We start from the raw sequence: 8,996 nt of genomic DNA, 5'->3' as shown, positions 1-8,996 counted from the left end.
AAATTTTACAAGATGTCTTTAAAAATATTACTAATTATTTAATTATTTCTAGCTAATATTTTGTAGTTTATTTGAGAATAGTTTCAAGAAAAAGAGTAATTTTTGTGACTATGTTCGTTTTCTAGGTTTTTTGTAGTTACAGTATTAGAATATAATATTTGCTGTATATTGGGTTGCCTGTATATAATATTACAAATAGTAGTTTAATTTATTGAAAAAGGCACATTAGCATCTGCATTTGTTATCTATACTGACAAAATATAGTTGTAAGATGAAAACTTATCAATTTGCTTTAACGAAACTTAAATTATAGGTCAATTACAGCCTTTGTTTTAAATTGTCCCGGCGCCTCCACCACAATTTTCATTAATTTCTTTGATAACTACGGATAACATTTGTGTATCTGCTAAACATTTTATTTTTGGCATTGGAGCTATAGTTTACAGTATTAATTGTCTACAATGATCGTCAATGAATGTAAAATTTGATTTTTTTCAATACATTGTGTTACTTTTAACAAAATTTAATGAGTAAAACAATTGACGATTACAAATTTTCTAATTTTTTCTGCATCTAGTTCCAATTGACTACCAATTGATAAGAAAGCTCAAAGTTTTGAGTTTTTGTACGAATTAGTTCCTACAAAAAGGATCAAGAGTTAACATTAAGGAATATGGGAACATTCGGCTTCAGCATGTCCTGATATATTTTGTGTCCTGATTACACAATCTGACTACGGCCCTGTAATGATAATACATTAAAATCTTGCCAAAAATGTAAACAGAGGCGGTGACGATCGTCGTCGCCGTCGTAGTCGTTGTTCGCAAATCGATTGGACGGGCCAAGAACTGAGTTCGTCGATTGCCGACAACGTGGCTCCAAGTCTCGTGACGTAGCCTTTGGATACTGCTGCTGATGTACCTATTATCCTTTTTGAAAACTGCGCTTTTGTCATCCAATAATTTATCCCGATATTCAAGCCAATCGTACAACTAACTAGTACTCGACATGCCAATGTTAATAGTTCTCCGTTATTCGTTGTACAATAAATTAGAGTTCACAATCCTTGTACCAACCAAATTGAAACAACCGAAGACACTGGTTTATATAATACTATAAAATGTACATCATACATAATACCTATATACATACGTTTTCGTAATTGCTTTGAATAACTTTAGAAGAACTTTCTCTTATTCCCTTGAAAAGGGTTTGAAATAGTCAGTGAGTATGAATGACAAGAAGAACTTGCTATTTCAAAAATTTTTATATTTTTTATGGTCAAACTTCATAAACAATTTAAAGTAGAAAAACGTAAAAAGCTTCTAAAGTAAACTAACTGAATATAGTTGCGATATTTGCTAAATTATTTTACTGTCTAAAACATCAGCTCCAGTATCTAACTGAAAAGCTTAGGGTACCTACACATCGTCATCATCATCATCATCATCATCATCGTCATCGAAGGGAGGTAATGCCCGAAAACTTGTTGGACAAACACCTTTAATCTTTCTTATCCAATCTTCAAATTTCATAACTTAATGTAGCTCTTCCTTTGCCTTCTACTGTTGTCTCTGCTTCTACTATGTCTTCAACTGGACCTTCATGTTTCGAAATGTATCCTACCATCTTATATCTCTTTTCCTTGTTGGGTTTCATAGGACCTTCAGTTCTTATACCTTTTCTAATACCTCTTCAAGTGCTTCTAAACTTTTCTTTTTGGTCGCGCTAACCATCCCGTTTTATATCCATAGATATCCGTGTCTCAAACACAAGCATGTCTTATTGAGACAGACTGGACCCTATGTTGATCCTTAACTGAACTATTCTATGGCATACCCTATTAAAACTGATATGATTCTGATGTGGATACCCTATTTATATCTGGACCAAGCCTGGTCGCTTAACTAAGTCCAAATGCTTTAAGACATTACATTTCTAATTCGGTCAAAATCAGGTAACTTGATCAGGGCCAAATGATATAATCAGGTCCACACAGATAGCTCCATCTGAATCAAGTCTGACTGCTTGATTGACCCCGACTGTTTTAGTGGAGGGTTACATTTCTAATCCCAGCTCGATCAAAAATATCTTATTCCGACCTTATTTGAAGTCTCAACTGTTGCCTTAATAAGTTTATAGTTGGAATTAATAAAATCTTCTTTCGATTTCTAAATTATTCGCTCACGAGCAACAGAAGTGATTTATCATTGTTTTGGGATTCCATGGAATTGCAAAATAAAAAAGCTTTTTGACAATGCTAAGCTCTACGTCTTCGATAAATCAGTAACTTTTGTAATTTTGAGTTTTAAATTGTGTGGACTTGACTGAGAAAAGTATCTACCAATTTCTACAGCGGTCGTCAAAACAAATTTAATCAAGTTGCATTTTATCGTAAGTATGTGCAGTGTATGCCAAAACGCAGTCTCGATTCCGCGATGTTGTACAGAATAAAATAAATTGCTTGCAGTAGTATAAATTATTGGAGGAACTTTCTAAACTATTTACCTGGGCTGTCGTGCTGATTTACATGTTCCCATTCTACAGGTACATAATATGTATGTATTGTAATCGAGTTAGCGCCCTTACCAGCTCCGTTAATCCATTAAATGAGGTACTATTGGGGTACTTTTACTTTACGTTTAAGTATAATAAATTACGAAAATGATCGTCGACTATTTCAAAGTGGGATTTCGAACTAAATCTGAGTTTCCGTTTATCCCATTTTTTATAGTTTTTAACGTAATTTACTACGATTCTAATCAGGAGATACAAATACGGTGACGATTTGTACAATGGTTTAACCTTTGTCCATTTCAAAAATCCACACTTTTGAAAACGATATTACAAGACAAACCTTAAAAGGTATTCAGTTTTGATTGGACCATTGTAATATTCTGCATTTGCTTAGACATGAGTCGTTATTCAAACTACTACAGTTCAGGGGAAAGGAATTTGAGCAAGTAATATAGTTACCAGCAATGGCTAGATCTACTCTTTAATACAAGAAACTTGCCCACAACTGGGAAACTGGTAACAGCATTAGTGCTTTTAATGGACTGTTTAATGAGCCATTAGTGGCAGGATACATGAAACTCCAGATAATGAATTTGTACTTTGCTAAACGAAATCAACGATAGCACCAAGTACAAACGCAAAAACATTAGAGGAGTGTTTTGTTAGCGCTTCAACGTGGATAATGACATTCGTTACATCACCATCAACACCATGCTAGTTTCACATATTATCTGCATGTGCGCTCGGAATTTTATGTATCCATGAATTGCATTCATTTGTGGCTCCTAATCACACCGACAATGTTATCCCCCATGGAGCCAATGAAGTTGCTGTGGTTAATATTAAGAAGTACAGGTGTTTTAGAAATTGGGGGTAGTATTAGATCGATTAATTTGGTTATTCTTATTCCAATGCCAGATTTAAAATATACGGGGTGTAGTTAAATAGTAAGTTGGAATTCTCGAAATCGTTTTTAATGATTTTATCCTGACGTCTGTACTTAAGATAATCGTGCCCCAATAGGACTGATTTAGTCTGGGATAGAAGAGAATCAGTTCCTACGTCTTTCTTGGAGGGAATGTAAGACTAATGAGTCGTATGCACCACTGGGTGTCTATTAAACATTTCCTTTATACCACTAAAGAATCAGCCTTTTAGGACATGCCCTGTTTGGACGCATTTGACCCTGACGTCAATACCTGACATGAACCCTTTTAGGTCTTGCCTCAATAGGACTGATGTGACGTTGATGTGGATACCCTAGTTGAACCCTTTGAAGGTATATCGTATTTAGCCTGAACTGGTCCTCATTCAACGACAGAGAGGTTTTATTTTGGTCTTTATGGTTTTGTGTTTCATTTTTATTGATTCTTATTTCAACCAATAGTACTTATCGTCAATAATCTATTCAATAAAAGTACGTTCAAATGTTTATTAACATTTTATTGTATTTTATGCGTTTGCAGATTAATTATTCGAAATGCTAAGCGTTTTATTTTATTTGTATACTTCTTCTATCATAATTATATCATTGATCAATTGTTCAAGTAGATATCATCAAAACAGTGTTTATGTACGTATATTGGCGAATAAATCTTCTAATTTATGCTTCGTTTGATTAAGATGCAATGATAAATGGTTTATTATTTCGAAATCCACCAATATAGCGGCTTTGAGTGTGCTACATCTGGAAAACACGGCTGCGGCTCCCTGAAAATGATCGTGTTTTCCACCGGGCCCGTAACAAGAACACAACACCAGCTGCAAGAACCTTAGAACGACAATTAATAACGATTCAATCAATAATAAGGCGAGCAGTCATAACTGCCGAACTTCAAATACAATAAGCGTTCCCGATTAATAATGGGCTAAAGAAACATTACGACGTCTTCGTCGTCTCATTGTTATTGCATTAGACCAGCCGAGAGAAATGGCTCTGTTTTCGATAGATCTCCTGCTACTAATCGTTTAAACGCTAATACAGGGAAAGCAATAATTGAATAACCTGTATCTATCTAATATATCTATGTTTTAACTTTATTTACGGTTACACTCATAAATTAATGAATGCATACAGTAATATACTAAACGTTTTCAAGAGATACTCACTGGTTGCTGTTTTAAAAAATTGTTTATAACTATAATAACATAATATAAATCTTTAAAATTTGCTTACACATCTAATTAAAGGTATTTCATAAAGTTCAGAAGTCATAGGCTTCATTAGGGCTGCCGCAAGATGAAACAATGCGATAAAAGATATTGTCCTAATTTCTTTAAGTCTTACCTGAAGAAATCTTGACCTCAACTTTGAATATCTGAAGCTTCTGAACAATCGATCTTGATAAGTTTCACGACTTTTTGACCTTCATATGAGAATCTTGTTCATCAACTTGTCTTGGTTTGTTCACAACTGGTAGATCGGATTATTCATAGAGAGGACTATATAATTAAATGACCAGATTTATACAAAGTCATTGGTTGTAGTATGGTATATTGTCTTTGATAGATAAGTACCGACTGGTAATGTTTGATATGGCCTTAAAAATGTATCTATTTGGTAAATTAAATTTAAGTTCATGGTGGTTACGATGAAGGTACACTGCCACCCATTTCATGTTTCATTAAAAATTGATTGACGTCTATTATTAATGTAATTTGTTGTCCAGCAATTCTTCAAATATTTACGTTTATTGGTTGTTTTGTGTAGGGTACTTTTCACGTTTGTTTGCACAGTTCCTTTTTTCTGAGAATAAAAGATCGGTTTACATCGATATAGATTTCGAAAGATAAACCTTAGGAAATCCGTGCATTGAGAGCTTGACGTTTGTTAAAAAAAAACTACCTATGTTGTCAGTTGGATCGAGGCAAATCCCTCCCTTAATTAGCTTCTATTCGTTTTCGTAGCGTAATAAGTTTGGCAGGGCAAACTGAAAACGGAAAAGCAGCTTCGTTCCTTCGAAAATAACAATAGAAAGTTCGTTGCTGAAGAAGAAAGTTTCGTAGATTAAAATGGAAATACACTGCGAAAAGGAAAACGAATTGATTTAACAATGCAAAAAGGAAAGCTTCTAGATAAATTTTGCCGGAGTTAACAGCCCACTTTATCTTTCAAATTCCGTTTTCTTGGTCAATGATAATAATCGTCAAATTAATTAAACTTCATCATTCATATAATGTCGTCAGTCTTAAGACTGGTTGGACACGCACCTCCACTCTTTCCTATCCTGAACTAATCTTTTGCATTTCCCCTAAATTAGAACATCCCACATCCATAACGACTTGTGAACGGTAATCTAATCTAGATCTACATGTGCTCCTCTTTAGCTCCTATTTCTATTATTAATAACTAGTCCTTCATGCCTGAGAAGGTGTCTGATTGACTTCCATAGAGACCTCTGTTCTCTTATTTCTTGTAATACCTCTCCATTCCTAACCTTCTCTATCCAGGGTATCCTTGTCATTAGCCTGTAACACCACATTTCGGATGCTTCTAACCTTTTCTTTTCTCCGTGTCCACCGTCTGTGTTTCGCACCCGTTCAGCGTCGTACTCCAGACGTCCATCTTTAACAATTTTTTTCGAATTTCTAAATTAATCGTTCGCGAGCATAGAAGTGACTTCTTTTTGTTAAAGACGATCCTGTTTTATATCACAACTGCTATAAACTTACTTATGTATAAACAATTGTTTTCAATGAATGTTCCTGCAGGCACAACGAGAGATATTATAGTACATATGTCTATTAGCTGTAAAAACATTCAAATGGTAACAATAAAATTCAGTTTTTCTAACATTAAATAATATGATATTCCTCGGGAAGCATTAACCAAGATGGATATATTGTCCGTTAGGTTAATCAAAACGTTTTCATGTATGTTAATGGTAATTTTATGGATATTTATGAAGTACATAGAGTTTATTATAATTGCGGTTTATTGTAATTGATTCCGAAGCACTTGTCAAATTTCGGTGCATAAATAGTGTAATAACATGCAAATTACGGCATATACGTAGAAATGTATGTAGAAACCTTATTATTACTGAGGAAGATTAAATACAATTCACTATGCGGAACGTTTGCAAACAAAGCACGCACTGTCGTTATTTATTATTTGCAAACATAGGATGCAGTTGTACCAGCAGCTGTGTTTGTCAGGATAGGAAGAGGACGAACGATAAATTTCCGCCTGAAAATGTAATCTAAATAAGCTTCTTGATAGATAAACGCTACAAACTGCCTTCGGTTCAGTTTTTATTCTACAGAAGCGTCCATATTAATAAAAACAAATAAACACAATCACAAAACCTGGAGAAAACGCTCACATAAATTCGACTAAAACACAACTATAACTTCTGCTCTGTTAGTAGCATTTATGTTCAGTTTCATTAATTATTAGCTTAATTGTTGGTTTTAAAACTAGGCAAATGTAATTCTTAATAACTTAGCATTTATGAGCAATTTCGACAGGTTGTGACCACGCCTAATAACACATCACATCCAACTTTGGTCATCAAGGTAAGAAACTCGTCGTCTATTATCAAATACTTTCCTATGCCGAGAATGTTGAACCGTGCAACAAACTATACGCATATACAAACAAAATGTCATTGTTACGAAGCACATGACCATAAATATTTAACATCTTTATCTCTCGTGTTAAAGATAATTGATAGGATAGAATTTTACAGATTCCTTTTAAGTTTCAGAAGATACAGTCCTCACCTTCGTTTGTTTTTAATAACTATTAAGAACAGGTGTTTGAACTTTACGCATTATTGTATAAAACACCGATATATACTTCGTAAATTTTATATAATCGTATTTTTGGTTTCTGGTGTGACTTTTAATTAGAACTTTATTGTTTTTCAATTATTTTTTTCTGAGACTCTTTACATTAACATCTTTTATGTTTAGCGGTTTTTTTTCTGTTTTCTCAGTACAAGTCTTGCAAGTTGCGAGCCAAATTTGATATCAGTTAAGGTTTAGCTGGTAATTTAGATAATTGATTGGCTATTACTCAATCATCCTTTTGCTAAATTTGTTCCTTCGATGGAGGAGATCGGCTGCCTTGTGTAAATGAAAAAGTGATTTATGGGACGTGGTTTAACTAACATTGGTTTTAAAATCATTAGACGGTGCCCGTTTTCGTTCCCCAAAGGTCATTAGAAGCGTTTGTATAAAGAATCAATAACAATACCGCTTAGGATATTAGAGTTAACGAGACATTTTACAAGAAAAAAAAAAAAAGAAAGATTACCTACTGATAAAATCTATATCGAGTTCTTTCATTAAAGGTGAGAGTTTTTTTTTATGTAAAGCTCAAAGACGAAACAATTTATTAAAGCAAGCAGAAAGTATAATACGTAAATATAAAAGTCAGGCGTTCTTCTTCAATGTTAAAAGTTTTGCACAAAGTGGTCATATTTTCTGTAAGCACGGAAGTCTTTTCTGAATGAAGCAATTATAATGAACAGTACCTTATAATGGAGAAAATGATATGTAAATGAAAATTGTTTGTCCTGTTAATAATTGCAAATTGGATTATCTCGCGATTTTTTAAAGATTTCCGCGAATTTTGAGACCTCTTTGCCATTGGGCGCACAGAACTTTTGTTCGATATAGATTATGAAAAAAGTGATCAGTACCTTTTTTACAAAATAGCATTGTGAAAAACATTTATTGAAACTTTTTTTCTATATCTGCGAAAAGGAAAACGAATTGATTTAACAATGCNAATTGAATTTGCAATTGTTTTTGGGGATTGTCTTCTCCCTATACCGGGTAAATAATTTTCATTTACATATACGTGTTCTTCACTAAATTTCCGATAAAATGACCCGCGTTTCAATCATTTTCTCCATTGTAAGATACTCTTCAGTCATTTCCCTCATTTGACTGGAATATAACCTGAGAGCTACGTTCACCCTTTCGGACAACTACAATTTCTACACTTAATTCAATACTTAAGTCTAGTTTATATCGTAACATCTGTATTACAAGATGAATACGCTGTTGTCATTATATTTTCAACTGGTTCGTACAGACTAAATCGATCTCTCAATAATTCTACAAAATGTATCTCCCAATTGGTTCTTTCTTGGAAAACAAAGGCTATACACTGTCAAATGGGCTTTACAAGTGCTTGTTATATAAATACTTATGAAATATTGCAATACTCGTACCTAATACCCACTCTAAAATGATCTTTGAATGGATATTATCTGAATTCCCGGAAATTTGCCCTGCATTCGATGCATACCATTTAAGGAATAATGATATGCAACGTTTGCATGAATTTTCGTTTTATTTATGTTATGCATTTCGGTTAAGAATTTTGCGCATTGGAAAAATATCGCAAGGAATTCTCGCACTTCGCATTACAATATCCGGGGTTTGGGGTCTGAACTATTTAATAAACGATAAACTTGGAAGACTGCTGTCCATGTAATAATATTTTAGTTTAATTTTGAAATAGC

This window comes from Agrilus planipennis, unplaced genomic scaffold (assembly GCF_000699045.2).
Source record: "Agrilus planipennis isolate EAB-ADULT unplaced genomic scaffold, Apla_2.0 scaffold367, whole genome shotgun sequence".
In the NCBI taxonomy this organism is placed as follows: domain Eukaryota; kingdom Metazoa; phylum Arthropoda; class Insecta; order Coleoptera; family Buprestidae; genus Agrilus; species Agrilus planipennis.
Note: the sequence above shows the minus strand (reverse complement) of the source record.